General features: G+C 42.7%; 7 non-coding genes across 7 annotated transcripts; all 7 read left to right on the top strand.

The window, feature by feature from the left end:
• The first annotated feature begins 63 nt into the window (after positions 1-63).
• On the top strand, positions 64-135 carry trnag-ucc (transfer RNA glycine (anticodon UCC)). The gene has a single exon. It is a non-coding gene; the product is annotated as a tRNA-Gly (tRNA).
• Positions 136-1815: 1680 nt separating this feature from the next.
• On the top strand, positions 1816-1887 carry trnag-ucc (transfer RNA glycine (anticodon UCC)). The gene has a single exon. It is a non-coding gene; the product is annotated as a tRNA-Gly (tRNA).
• Positions 1888-3566: 1679 nt separating this feature from the next.
• Positions 3567-3638, top strand: trnag-ucc (transfer RNA glycine (anticodon UCC)). The gene has a single exon. It is a non-coding gene; the product is annotated as a tRNA-Gly (tRNA).
• A 1679-nt stretch (positions 3639-5317) lies between these two features.
• On the top strand, positions 5318-5389 carry trnag-ucc (transfer RNA glycine (anticodon UCC)). The gene has a single exon. It is a non-coding gene; the product is annotated as a tRNA-Gly (tRNA).
• Positions 5390-7071: 1682 nt separating this feature from the next.
• Positions 7072-7143, top strand: trnag-ucc (transfer RNA glycine (anticodon UCC)). The gene has a single exon. It is a non-coding gene; the product is annotated as a tRNA-Gly (tRNA).
• A 1681-nt stretch (positions 7144-8824) lies between these two features.
• On the top strand, positions 8825-8896 carry trnag-ucc (transfer RNA glycine (anticodon UCC)). The gene has a single exon. It is a non-coding gene; the product is annotated as a tRNA-Gly (tRNA).
• Positions 8897-10575: 1679 nt separating this feature from the next.
• trnag-ucc (transfer RNA glycine (anticodon UCC)) lies at positions 10576-10647 on the top strand. Its single transcript has one exon. It is a non-coding gene; the product is annotated as a tRNA-Gly (tRNA).
• Positions 10648-15198: the final 4551 nt, after the last annotated feature.

The following is a 15198-nucleotide window of genomic DNA, read 5'->3' as shown; positions in this document are numbered from 1 at the left end:
TATATTTATCCAGTGGCTGGATCAGCTTCTGACCAACTCAGTGGAGACACATGTCGTGGCACTGCAATGGTGGTATAGTGGTGAGCATAGCTGCCTTCCAAGCAGTTGACCTGGGTTCGATTCCCAGCCATTGCAAACTGAGCGTTTCTTTTCAAATCTGTTGAAATTTTGGACAATGCAACTCAAGCTGTATGTCTATAGAAAACTGGTGAAGACCAAGTCATTCAGCATGGATTCATTTCACTGCCATTGTACCAGTAAGGAACAGGCTAAGCCTCGCCTGCGCAATAGTGATGCTGTCTCAAAGGTGCGTGGGGGGACACCAATGGATTTCTAGTCCATCGCCCCGACCACTCGGTGGGTTCATGAGCTTCTTATGGTCTAGATGTGCCACAAAATAATCAGTGTGAGTGTGAATCACCCCAGACAATCTTCACCAGCATTTTTACTTTACGCCTATGAAAACAGCCACAACAACACTTGACAACGGCATGAATATGAATCCAAAAATCGTGGACAAATTTGCCTCAGTTTCATCAGCAGGGCCACGAAAATTAGAAGTTTCTCTTCAGTAATTTCCCGATCGTCTAGTGCTTAGGATTTGGTGCTTTCACGCCGAGGCCTGGGTTGGATTCATTGTCCCTTTCAACAAAGGAAACTCTCCACCATTTGGTTTCGATTTGTATAAAGAATGACATTGGATTGTGGCCTAATTTTTCCTGCAACAAAAAAACTGTTTTAATGTCCTCCTCACTCTCTAGTTTGAAGCCAGCTCCAGAACCGTTTTAAATGAAATTTAGCATGATCTGTTCCTATTTACATATTAGGGCGGTAATTGCAGCAGAAGCTGATGTCAAACTGATTCCTTACAAACCTAAAGACAGGACAACTACACGGACAAATTGGCAAGCTCTACAAAAACAAGCTGAAATGTGTTTTATTGGCTTTATTGAGCTTGTGTTTCTGGTGTGTAACTCCCTGGTCCTCCAATTTCTCAATTCAATTCAATTTTGTTCATATAGCGCCAAATGACAACATACTTATCTCAAGGTACTTTACAGCCCTAGGTTTAAGACCTTACATAACTAAACTCAACAAATACCACATACAGCACGCCTTTAATTACAATTTGACAGCAACAGTGGAGAGGAAAAACACACTCTCTAACGAGGAGAAAACCTCCAGCAGAACCAAGCTGAATGTGGGCGGCCATCTGACTTGACCGGTTGGGGTGAGGGGATAGAGAGAGAGAAAAGCACAGCAACAACAGAGCACAGGCAGGATGGTTGGACCAGAGACTGGACACAGGCAAGATGATTGGACCCGCAGCTGCCCATCACAGACACATAGCTCTGAGTCCGATGATACCCTTAGGTGATAACAAAGTGGGGAAGAGAGAGAGAGAGAGAGCTGGGACGAAGCACAACTACCGGAAAGGAAGAGAGAAGGTTAGTTAAACATAGAACAATGATGGGAGGTTATTGGACAGAAACAATAAAAGGAAAAAAAGGAGCTCAGTGTATAAATTAAGTCCCTCAGCAGTCTATGTCTATTGCAGCTTATCTAAGAGATTGATCCTGTCACTAACAATCATTGACAGTGACTTGAACCATCTTTAACTATTAGCTTTATTAAAAAGGAAAGTTTTATGCCTGACCTTAAAGGTGGAGAGTGTGCCAGCCTCTCGAACCTGAACGGGGGGCTGGTTCCACAGATGAGTAGCTTGGTATCTAAAATCGCTGCCTCCCACTGTATATTTATCCAGTGGCTGGATCAGCTCTTGACCAACTCAGTGGAGACACATTTTGTGGCACTGCGATGGTGGTATAGTGGTGAGCATAGCTGCCTTCCAAGCAGTTGACCTGGGTTCGATTCCCAGCCATTGCAAACTGAGCGTTTCTTTTCAAATCTGTTGAAATTTTGGACAATGCAACTCAAGCTGTATGTCTATAGAAAACTGGTGAAGACCAAGTCATTCAGCATGGATTCATTTCACTGCCATTGTACCAGTAAGGAACAGGCTAAGCCTCGCCTGCGCAATAGTGATGCTGTCTCAAAGGTGCGTGGGGGGACACCAATGGATTTCTAGTCCATCGCCCCGACCACTCGGTGGGTTCATGAGCTTCTTATGGTCTAGATGTGCCACAAAATAATCAGTGTGAGTGTGAATCACCCCAGACAATCTTCACCAGCATTTTTACTTTACGCCTATGAAAACAGCCACAACAACACTTGACAACGGCATGAATATGAATCCAAAAATCGTGGACAAATTTGCCTCAGTTTCATCAGCAGGGCCACGAAAATTAGAAGTTTCTCTTCAGTAATTTCCCGATCGTCTAGTGCTTAGGATTTGGTGCTTTCACGCCGAGGCCTGGGTTGGATTCATTGTCGCTTTCAACAAAGGAAACTCTCCACCATTTGGTTTCGATTTGTATAAAGAATGACATTGGATTGTGGCCTAATTTTTCCTGCAACAAAAAAACTGTTTTAATGTCCTCCTCACTCTCTAGTTTGAAGCCAGCTCCAGAACCGTTTTAATGATATTTAGCATGATCTGTTCCTATTTACATATTAGGGCGGTAATTGCAGCAGAAGCTGATGTCAAACTGATTCCTTACAAACCTAAAGACAGGACAACTACACGGACAAATTGGCAAGCTCTACAAAAACAAGCTGAAATGTGTTTTATTGGCTTTATTGAGCTTGTGTTTCTGGTGTGTAACTCCCTGGTCCTCCAATTTCTCAATTCAATTCAATTTTGTTCATATAGCGCCAAATGACAACATACTTATCTCAAGGTACTTTACAGCCCTAGGTTTAAGACCTTACATAACTAAACTCAACAAATACCACATACAGCACGCCTTTAATTACAATTTGACAGCAACAGTGGAGAGGAAAAACACACTCTCTAACGAGGAGAAAACCTCCAGCAGAACCAAGCTGAATGTGGGCGGCCATCTGACTTGACCGGTTGGGGTGAGGGGATAGAGAGAGAGAAAAGCACAGCAACAACAGAGCACAGGCAGGATGGTTGGACCAGAGACTGGACACAGGCAAGATGATTGGACCCGCAGCTGCCCATCACAGACACATAGCTCTGAGTCCGATGATACCCTTAGGTGATAACAAAGTGGGGAAGAGAGAGAGAGAGAGAGCTGGGAAGAAGCACAACTACCGGAAAGGAAGAGAGAAGGTTAGTTAAACATGGAACAATGATGGGAGGTTATTGGACAGAAACAATAAAAGGAAAAAAAGGAGCTCAGTGTATAAATTAAGTCCCTCAGCAGTCTATGTCTATTGCAGCTTATCTAAGAGATTGATCCTGTCACTAACAATCATTGACAGTGACTTGAACCATCTTTAACTATTAGCTTTATTAAAAAGGAAAGTTTTATGCCTGACCTTAAAGGTGGAGAGTGTGCCAGCCTCTCGAACCTGAACGGGGGGCTGGTTCCACAGATGAGTAGCTTGGTATCTAAAATCGCTGCCTCCCACTGTATATTTATCCAGTGGCTGGATCAGCTCTTGACCAACTCAGTGGAGACACATGTCGTGGCACTGCGATGGTGGTATAGTGGTGAGCATAGCTGCCTTCCAAGCAGTTGACCTGGGTTCGATTCCCAGCCATTGCAAACTGAGCGTTTCTTTTCAAATCTGTTGAAATTTTGGACAATGCAACTCAAGCTGTATGTCTATAGAAAACTGGTGAAGACCAAGTCATTCAGCATGGATTCATTTCACTGCCATTGTACCAGTAAGGAACAGGCTAAGCCTCGCCTGCGCAATAGTGATGCTGTCTCAAAGGTGCGTGGGGGGACACCAATGGATTTCTAGTCCATCGCCCCGACCACTCGGTGGGTTCATGAGCTTCTTATGGTCTAGATGTGCCACAAAATAATCAGTGTGAGTGTGAATCACCCCAGACAATCTTCACCAGCATTTTTACTTTACGCCTATGAAAACAGCCACAACAACACTTGACAACGGCATGAATATGAATCCAAAAATCGTGGACAAATTTGCCTCAGTTTCATCAGCAGGGCCACGAAAATTAGAAGTTTCTCTTCAGTAATTTCCCGATCGTCTAGTGCTTAGGATTTGGTGCTTTCACGCCGAGGCCTGGGTTGGATTCATTGTCGCTTTCAACAAAGGAAACTCTCCACCATTTGGTTTCGATTTGTATAAAGAATGACATTGGATTGTGGCCTAATTTTTCCTGCAACAAAAAAACTGTTTTAATGTCCTCCTCACTCTCTAGTTTGAAGCCAGCTCCAGAACCGTTTTAATGAAATTTAGCATGATCTGTTCCTATTTACATATTAGGGCGGTAATTGCAGCAGAAGCTGATGTCAAACTGATTCCTTACAAACCTAAAGACAGGACAACTACACGGACAAATTGGCAAGCTCTACAAAAACAAGCTGAAATGTGTTTTATTGGCTTTATTGAGCTTGTGTTTCTGGTGTGTAACTCCCTGGTCCTCCAATTTCTCAATTCAATTCAATTTTGTTCATATAGCGCCAAATGACAACATACTTATCTCAAGGTACTTTACAGCCCTAGGTTTAAGACCTTACATAACTAAACTCAACAAATACCACATACAGCACGCCTTTAATTACAATTTGACAGCAACAGTGGAGAGGAAAAACACACTCTCTAACGAGGAGAAAACCTCCAGCAGAACCAAGCTGAATGTGGGCGGCCATCTGACTTGACCGGTTGGGGTGAGGGGATAGAGAGAGAGAAAAGCACAGCAACAACAGAGCACAGGCAGGATGGTTGGACCAGAGACTGGACACAGGCAAGATGATTGGACCCGCAGCTGCCCATCACAGACACATAGCTCTGAGTCCGATGATACCCTTAGGTGATAACAAAGTGGGGAAGAGAGAGAGAGAGAGAGCTGGGAAGAAGCACAACTACCGGAAAGGAAGAGAGAAGGTTAGTTAAACATGGAACAATGATGGGAGGTTATTGGACAGAAACAATAAAAGGAAAAAAAGGAGCTCAGTGTATAAATTAAGTCCCTCAGCAGTCTATGTCTATTGCAGCTTATCTAAGAGATTGATCCTGTCACTAACAATCATTGACAGTGACTTGAACCATCTTTAACTATTAGCTTTATTAAAAAGGAAAGTTTTATGCCTGACCTTAAAGGTGGAGAGTGTGCCAGCCTCTCGAACCTGAACGGGGGGCTGGTTCCACAGATGAGTAGCTTGGTATCTAAAATCGCTGCCTCCCACTGTATATTTATCCAGTGGCTGGATCAGCTCTTGACCAACTCAGTGGAGACACATGTCGTGGCACTGCGATGGTGGTATAGTGGTGAGCATAGCTGCCTTCCAAGCAGTTGACCTGGGTTCGATTCCCAGCCATTGCAAACTGAGCGTTTCTTTTCAAATCTGTTGAAATTTTGGACAATGCAACTCAAGCTGTATGTCTATAGAAAACTGGTGAAGACCAAGTCATTCAGCATGGATTCATTTCACTGCCATTGTACCAGTAAGGAACAGGCTAAGCCTCGCCTGCGCAATAGTGATGCTGTCTCAAAGGTGCGTGGGGGGACACCAATGGATTTCTAGTCCATCGCCCCGACCACTCGGTGGGTTCATGAGCTTCTTATGGTCTAGATGTGCCACAAAATAATCAGTGTGAGTGTGAATCACCCCAGACAATCTTCACCAGCATTTTTACTTTACGCCTATGAAAACAGCCACAACAACACTTGACAACGGCATGAATATGAATCCAAAAATCGTGGACAAATTTGCCTCAGTTTCATCAGCAGGGCCACGAAAATTAGAAGTTTCTCTTCAGTAATTTCCCGATCGTCTAGTGCTTAGGATTTGGTGCTTTCACGCCGAGGCCTGGGTTGGATTCATTGTCGCTTTCAACAAAGGAAACTCTCCACCATTTGGTTTCGATTTGTATAAAGAATGACATTGGATTGTGGCCTAATTTTTCCTGCAACAAAAAAACTGTTTTAATGTCCTCCTCACTCTCTAGTTTGAAGCCAGCTCCAGAACCGTTTTAATGAAAATTTAGCATGATCTGTTCCTATTTACATATTAGGGCGGTAATTGCAGCAGAAGCTGATGTCAAACTGATTCCTTACAAACCTAAAGACAGGACAACTACACGGACAAATTGGCAAGCTCTACAAAAACAAGCTGAAATGTGTTTTATTGGCTTTATTGAGCTTGTGTTTCTGGTGTGTAACTCCCTGGTCCTCCAATTTCTCAATTCAATTCAATTTTGTTCATATAGCGCCAAATGACAACATACTTATCTCAAGGTACTTTACAGCCCTAGGTTTAAGACCTTACATAACTAAACTCAACAAATACCACATACAGCACGCCTTTAATTACAATTTGACAGCAACAGTGGAGAGGAAAAACACACTCTCTAACGAGGAGAAAACCTCCAGCAGAACCAAGCTGAATGTGGGCGGCCATCTGACTTGACCGGTTGGGGTGAGGGGATAGAGAGAGAGAAAAGCACAGCAACAACAGAGCACAGGCAGGATGGTTGGACCAGAGACTGGACACAGGCAAGATGATTGGACCTGCAGCTGCCCATCACAGACACATAGCTCTGAGTCCGATGATACCCTTAGGTGATAACAAAGTGGGGAAGAGAGAGAGAGAGAGAGAGCTGGGAAGAAGCACAACTACCGGAAAGGAAGAGAGAAGGTTAGTTAAACATGGAACAATGATGGGAGGTTATTGGACAGAAACAATAAAAGGAAAAAAAGGAGCTCAGTGTATAAATTAAGTCCCTCAGCAGTCTATGTCTATTGCAGCTTATCTAAGAGATTGATCCTGTCACTAACAATCATTGACAGTGACTTGAACCATCTTTAACTATTAGCTTTATTAAAAAGGAAAGTTTTATGCCTGACCTTAAAGGTGGAGAGTGTGCCAGCCTCTCGAACCTGAACGGGGGGCTGGTTCCACAGATGAGTAGCTTGGTATCTAAAATCGCTGCCTCCCACTGTATATTTATCCAGTGGCTGGATCAGCTCTTGACCAACTCAGTGGAGACACATTTTGTGGGACTGCAATGGTGGTATAGTGGTGAGCATAGCTGCCTTCCAAGCAGTTGACCTGGGTTCGATTCCCAGCCATTGCAAACTGAGCGTTTCTTTTCAAATCTGTTGAAATTTTGGACAATGCAACTCAAGCTGTATGTCTATAGAAAACTGGTGAAGACCAAGTCATTCAGCATGGATTCATTTCACTGCCATTGTACCAGTAAGGAACAGGCTAAGCCTCGCCTGCGCAATAGTGATGCTGTCTCAAAGGTGCGTGGGGGGACACCAATGGATTTCTAGTCCATCGCCCCGACCACTCGGTGGGTTCATGAGCTTCTTATGGTCTAGATGTGCCACAAAATAATCAGTGTGAGTGTGAATCACCCCAGACAATCTTCACCAGCATTTTTACTTTACGCCTATGGAAACAGCCACAACAACACTTGACAACGGCATGAATATGAATCCAAAAATCGTGGACAAATTTGCCTCAGTTTCATCAGCAGGGCCACGAAAATTAGAAGTTTCTCTTCAGTAATTTCCCGATCGTCTAGTGCTTAGGATTTGGTGCTTTCACGCCGAGGCCTGGGTTGGATTCATTGTCGCTTTCAACAAAGGAAACTCTCCACCATTTGGTTTCGATTTGTATAAAGAATGACATTGGATTGTGGCCTAATTTTTCCTGCAACAAAAAAACTGTTTTAATGTCCTCCTCACTCTCTAGTTTGAAGCCAGCTCCAGAACCGTTTTAATGAAATTTAGCATGATCTGTTCCTATTTACATATTAGGGCGGTAATTGCAGCAGAAGCTGATGTCAAACTGATTCCTTACAAACCTAAAGACAGGACAACTACACGGACAAATTGGCAAGCTCTACAAAAACAAGCTGAAATGTGTTTTATTGGCTTTATTGAGCTTGTGTTTCTGGTGTGTAACTCCCTGGTCCTCCAATTTCTCAATTCAATTCAATTTTGTTCATATAGCGCCAAATGACAACATACTTATCTCAAGGTACTTTACAGCCCTAGGTTTAAGACCTTACATAACTAAACTCAACAAATACCACATACAGCACGCCTTTAATTACAATTTGACAGCAACAGTGGAGAGGAAAAACACACTCTCTAACGAGGAGAAAACCTCCAGCAGAACCAAGCTGAATGTGGGCGGCCATCTGACTTGACCGGTTGGGGTGAGGGGATAGAGAGAGAGAAAAGCACAGCAACAACAGAGCACAGGCAGGATGGTTGGACCAGAGACTGGACACAGGCAAGATGATTGGACCCGCAGCTGCCCATCACAGACACATAGCTCTGAGTCCGATGATACCCTTAGGTGATAACAAAGTGGGGAAGAGAGAGAGAGAGAGAGAGCTGGGAAGAAGCACAACTACCGGAAAGGAAGAGAGAAGGTTAGTTAAACATGGAACAATGATGGGAGGTTATTGGACAGAAACAATAAAAGGAAAAAAAGGAGCTCAGTGTATAAATTAAGTCCCTCAGCAGTCTATGTCTATTGCAGCTTATCTAAGAGATTGATCCTGTCACTAACAATCATTGACAGTGACTTGAACCATCTTTAACTATTAGCTTTATTAAAAAGGAAAGTTTTATGCCTGACCTTAAAGGTGGAGAGTGTGCCAGCCTCTCGAACCTGAACGGGGGGCTGGTTCCACAGATGAGTAGCTTGGTATCTAAAATCGCTGCCTCCCACTGTATATTTATCCAGTGGCTGGATCAGCTCTTGACCAACTCAGTGGAGACACATGTCGTGGCACTGCGATGGTGGTATAGTGGTGAGCATAGCTGCCTTCCAAGCAGTTGACCTGGGTTCGATTCCCAGCCATTGCAAACTGAGCGTTTCTTTTCAAATCTGTTGAAATTTTGGACAATGCAACTCAAGCTGTATGTCTATAGAAAACTGGTGAAGACCAAGTCATTCAGCATGGATTCATTTCACTGCCATTGTACCAGTAAGGAACAGGCTAAGCCTCGCCTGCGCAATAGTGATGCTGTCTCAAAGGTGCGTGGGGGGACACCAATGGATTTCTAGTCCATCGCCCCGACCACTCGGTGGGTTCATGAGCTTCTTATGGTCTAGATGTGCCACAAAATAATCAGTGTGAGTGTGAATCACCCCAGACAATCTTCACCAGCATTTTTACTTTACGCCTATGAAAACAGCCACAACAACACTTGACAACGGCATGAATATGAATCCAAAAATCGTGGACAAATTTGCCTCAGTTTCATCAGCAGGGCCACGAAAATTAGAAGTTTCTCTTCAGTAATTTCCCGATCGTCTAGTGCTTAGGATTTGGTGCTTTCACGCCGAGGCCTGGGTTGGATTCATTGTCGCTTTCAACAAAGGAAACTCTCCACCATTTGGTTTCGATTTGTATAAAGAATGACATTGGATTGTGGCCTAATTTTTCCTGCAACAAAAAAACTGTTTTAATGTCCTCCTCACTCTCTAGTTTGAAGCCAGCTCCAGAACCGTTTTAATGAAATTTAGCATGATCTGTTCCTATTTACATATTAGGGCGGTAATTGCAGCAGAAGCTGATGTCAAACTGATTCCTTACAAACCTAAAGACAGGACAACTACACGGACAAATTGGCAAGCTCTACAAAAACAAGCTGAAATGTGTTTTATTGGCTTTATTGAGCTTGTGTTTCTGGTGTGTAACTCCCTGGTCCTCCAATTTCTCAATTCAATTCAATTTTGTTCATATAGCGCCAAATGACAACATACTTATCTCAAGGTACTTTACAGCCCTAGGTTTAAGACCTTACATAACTAAACTCAACAAATACCACATACAGCACGCCTTTAATTACAATTTGACAGCAACAGTGGAGAGGAAAAACACACTCTCTAACGAGGAGAAAACCTCCAGCAGAACCAAGCTGAATGTGGGCGGCCATCTGACTTGACCGGTTGGGGTGAGGGGATAGAGAGAGAGAAAAGCACAGCAACAACAGAGCACAGGCAGGATGGTTGGACCAGAGACTGGACACAGGCAAGATGATTGGACCCGCAGCTGCCCATCACAGACACATAGCTCTGAGTCCGATGATACCCTTAGGTGATAACAAAGTGGGGAAGAGAGAGAGAGAGAGAGCTGGGAAGAAGCACAACTACCGGAAAGGAAGAGAGAAGGTTAGTTAAACATGGAACAATGATGGGAGGTTATTGGACAGAAACAATAAAAGGAAAAAAAGGAGCTCAGTGTATAAATTAAGTCCCTCAGCAGTCTATGTCTATTGCAGCTTATCTAAGAGATTGATCCTGTCACTAACAATCATTGACAGTGACTTGAACCATCTTTAACTATTAGCTTTATTAAAAAGGAAAGTTTTATGCCTGACCTTAAAGGTGGAGAGTGTGCCAGCCTCTCGAACCTGAACGGGGGGCTGGTTCCACAGATGAGTAGCTTGGTATCTAAAATCGCTGCCTCCCACTGTATATTTATCCAGTGGCTGGATCAGCTCTTGACCAACTCAGTGGAGACACATGTCGTGGCACTGCGATGGTGGTATAGTGGTGAGCATAGCTGCCTTCCAAGCAGTTGACCTGGGTTCGATTCCCAGCCATTGCAAACTGAGCGTTTCTTTTCAAATCTGTTGAAATTTTGGACAATGCAACTCAAGCTGTATGTCTATAGAAAACTGGTGAAGACCAAGTCATTCAGCATGGATTCATTTCACTGCCATTGTACCAGTAAGGAACAGGCTAAGCCTCGCCTGCGCAATAGTGATGCTGTCTCAAAGGTGCGTGGGGGGACACCAATGGATTTCTAGTCCATCGCCCCGACCACTCGGTGGGTTCATGAGCTTCTTATGGTCTAGATGTGCCACAAAATAATCAGTGTGAGTGTGAATCACCCCAGACAATCTTCACCAGCATTTTTACTTTACGCCTATGAAAACAGCCACAACAACACTTGACAACGGCATGAATATGAATCCAAAAATCGTGGACAAATTTGCCTCAGTTTCATCAGCAGGGCCACGAAAATTAGAAGTTTCTCTTCAGTAATTTCCCGATCGTCTAGTGCTTAGGATTTGGTGCTTTCACGCCGAGGCCTGGGTTGGATTCATTGTCCCTTTCAACAAAGGAAACTCTCCACCATTTGGTTTCGATTTGTATAAAGAATGACATTGGATTGTGGCCTAATTTTTCCTGCAACAAAAAAACTGTTTTAATGTCCTCCTCACTCTCTAGTTTGAAGCCAGCTCCAGAACCGTTTTAATGAAATTTAGCATGATCTGTTCCTATTTACATATTAGGGCGGTAATTGCAGCAGAAGCTGATGTCAAACTGATTCCTTACAAACCTAAAGACAGGACAACTACACGGACAAATTGGCAAGCTCTACAAAAACAAGCTGAAATGTGTTTTATTGGCTTTATTGAGCTTGTGTTTCTGGTGTGTAACTCCCTGGTCCTCCAATTTCTCAATTCAATTCAATTTTGTTCATATACCGCCAAATGACAACATACTTATCTCAAGGTACTTTACAGCCCTAGGTTTAAGACCTTACATAACTAAACTCAACAAATACCACATACAGCACGCCTTTAATTGCAATTTGACAGCAACAGTGGAGAGGAAAAACACACTCTCTAACGAGGAGAAAACCTCCAGCAGAACCAAGCTGAATGTGGGCGGCCATCTGACTTGACCGGTTGGGGTGAGGGGATAGAGAGAGAGAGAAAAGCACAGCAACAACAGAGCACAGATTGGCGGGAGAGAGACGCGATGCTGTGAGAGAACGCGAGACTCTGCGAGAACAGCACGAGAAATTCAACAAGGCGGCGCGACACCGGTAGTAAACAACAGTGCGACAAACTATCCGCCAATTTAAATAAATAACTACCCTATTTTACGGAAAATAATCAACCACCCTACCATTTTGGATAACACCGAAGAAAGTTTCGAGTATATCGACGAGTGCTTCGAGCGTCTGGTAATGGGGAAAAAGGAGACGGCTCCCAACAAGCATCGTTGCCAAGTTTCATGACTTTAAGCAGAAGGAACTGGTTAAGAGCCGGGGCAGACAGCTGAAGGGAACCGACTACAGCGTTAACGACCAGTTCCCCAAGGAGATCCTCGACCGCCGCCGCCGACTGTTCCCCATCCGTAAGAGGTTCATGGCAGAAGGCTGCAGGGCTGTCATCAGCGTCGACAAACTGTACGTCAATGGAGAGCTCTACCAGGACCGGGAAGCAACTCCGTGGCTGTACTAGCAGGTGTTATGTAAAAACAATGGTTTAATGTATAAGGTTTGTTAAAAAAATAATAGATGCAATGCAACTATGTGTTATAACTTTACATCCAGTATTCAAACTCGTTCTCTCGCAGATGTTTCATGTAAATGTTTATTGTCATTCTAATGTCACTCACTCACTCACTTTGTAAAGCGCTCACTCACTTTCCTTTCACTTTAATTTTCCTTCCCTTTACTCTTTTTCCTTCACCTACTTTCACTCCACACTGTCTACATCCTTTTCTCTATTCTTCTTCCACATAGTCAGCCAGCTATGTAGCCCTCCAGCAGCCACACACAAACATCTACTGCACAGGGGAAACACGTGCACATACATAGATGACACACAACTCAGAATACACAGGTACTTAAGGTTAGCCACACACCTAAAGTCTGTCACACTACATACACACAAGACTAGTGATCCACAGCAGTCAGGTAAGATATGACACCACTGAAGATTGTCACTTGGAATGTACGTGGAATCAATAAGAAGGAGAAACGATTTAAAATATTTAACCATTTGAAAACCCTACAAGCAGACATTGTTTTACTACAGGAAACTCATATTCCCAAAATTATAAATTACACTCTGGCATCAGCAGAGTTCCCACATGCTTACTTAGCCGGTTACAATTCTAAACAAAGAGGGGTCGCCATCCTGATAAATAAAAAGATTAACTTTACGCATAACGATACCATTGTAGATCCAGAAGGGAGATATATAATCATTAATATCTTGATAGGAAACATTGAATATTGCATAGCTAATGTGTATGGCCCTAATGCTGACGACCCCTCTTTCTTTCACAGCTTCTTCACATCACTGTCTGCTCACTCTGGTTCCAAACTTATAGTAGGAGGGGACTTTAATTTAGTATTTAACCCAGAGTTGGACAGGCTAAGCAAAGCTGTGAGCAACAGGAACTGGCAATCAGTACAGACCTTAAAACAGTACATGGATGACTTTGGTCTCTGTGACACATGGCGTTCTCTTCATCCTACATCCAGGGAATATACCTTTTTCTCACCAGTTCACCACTCTCACTCCCGTATAGATTATATTTTAGTAAATAACTCAGTCTTACAAGATGTCTCTGACACCAATATTCACTCTATCACAATCAGTGATCATGCACCAATGTCCATTTCGTTGATTAAGACAGCCACACCATCAACCAGGAATCGGAGGTTTAATACATCATTACTCAATGATCAAGACTTCATCAGCTATGTCAGGAGAGAATGGAAAACCTTTATAGAAATCAACGATACACCGTAAATCTCACCCTGTGTTCTTTGGGAGACTGGTAAGGCAGTTATGCGCGGTAGAATTATTTCATATTCATCACACAAGAAAAAAAAGGACATGTTACTTGAATTAGAATTAGAGCAAAAAATAAAATCTCTAGAGATTAAATATGCAGCCTCTCCAACCAATGATGTCCTAGAAGACCTAAAGAATCTAAAGCTGAAATTAAATAATATAATTGATTGCAAAACTCAGTTTCAGATAGACCAATTACGCTGGGAGAACTTTGACCATGCTAATAAATGTGGTAAATTTCTAGCTAACCAATTAAAAAATAATAAAGAGAAACAAGTCATCCATTCAATAACTAATAAGGAAGGCAACATTACTTGTGATCCCCATGAAATAAATGATACCTTTAAAAACTTTTACCAAGAGTTATATACGTCCCAAATAGATCCACCCACCTCAGCCATAAAGGGGTTTCTGAATAAACTAGAACTGCCAAAGCTAAATGAAGAACAATCTACAACTCTAGACTCATTGTTATCTTTGGCAGAACTACATGAAGCTCTGCAGGAGATGCCCAATAAAAAAGCTCCAGGACCAGATGGATTCCCAACTGAATTTTATAAAGAGTTCTGGTCCATGCTGGCACCCAGCTTTTACAAAATGTTAGCTGAAATTAAACAACAACATTCATTACCCACAAATATGAATTCTGCCTTCATAAGCCTGCTCCAAAAACCAGGAAAAGACCCTACACTCCCATCGAGTTATAGACCAATTTCACTAATAAATGTAGATCTAAAATTAGTGTGTAAAGCACTTGCTAGAAGACTAGAAAAAATCACTCCATATATAATTCACTCTGATCAAACAGGCTTCATTAAAGGTAGACAGTCAACAAACAATATGAACAGACTAATTAATTTAATTGATTATGTCACCATCCATAAACTAGAGACAGCCATCGTCTCCTTAGATGCAGAAAAAGCTTTCGATAGAGTAAACTGGAAGTTTCTTTTAGCCACTCTGCACAAATTCGGCATTGGGGAAACATTCATAGACTGGATCCAAATATTATACAACTCAGCAAACGCTGCAGTCAGAACAAACAACCAGATCTCACCAAGGTTTAATCTGCATAGAGGGACAAGACAGGGCTGCCAACTGTCCCCATCACTATTTGCAATATTTATTGAACCTCTAGCCACAGCAATACGACAGCATGAAGGAATTACTGGAATATCGACCAAATCAGTAAATCATAAAATAAGTTTATATGCTGACGATGTGTTACTGTTTCTCCTGGAGCCACAGACGTCTCTTCCTACAACTATCAGCCTCATAGATGAATTCTCAGGACTTTCAGAGTACTCTATTAACTGGACCAAATCTATAGTGCTACCACTTAACCTTAAGGTGACTAACATCTCCTCTACCACACTCCATTCAGGGAACATTAAATACTTGGGCATTGAATTGTCGTCTAGGCTATCAGAGCTTATTGATCTAAACTACAATCCATTATTAAAACAAATAGAAGCCAACCTCAAAAGATGGCAGTCCTTACCCATTTCACTTATGGGAAGAATATCCACCATAAAAATGATGATCCTGCCAAA

This window comes from Betta splendens, chromosome 6 (genome assembly GCF_900634795.4).
Source record: "Betta splendens chromosome 6, fBetSpl5.4, whole genome shotgun sequence".
In the NCBI taxonomy this organism is placed as follows: Eukaryota; Metazoa; Chordata; class Actinopteri; order Anabantiformes; family Osphronemidae; genus Betta; species Betta splendens.
This window is presented reverse-complemented; position numbering and strand designations above follow the sequence as displayed.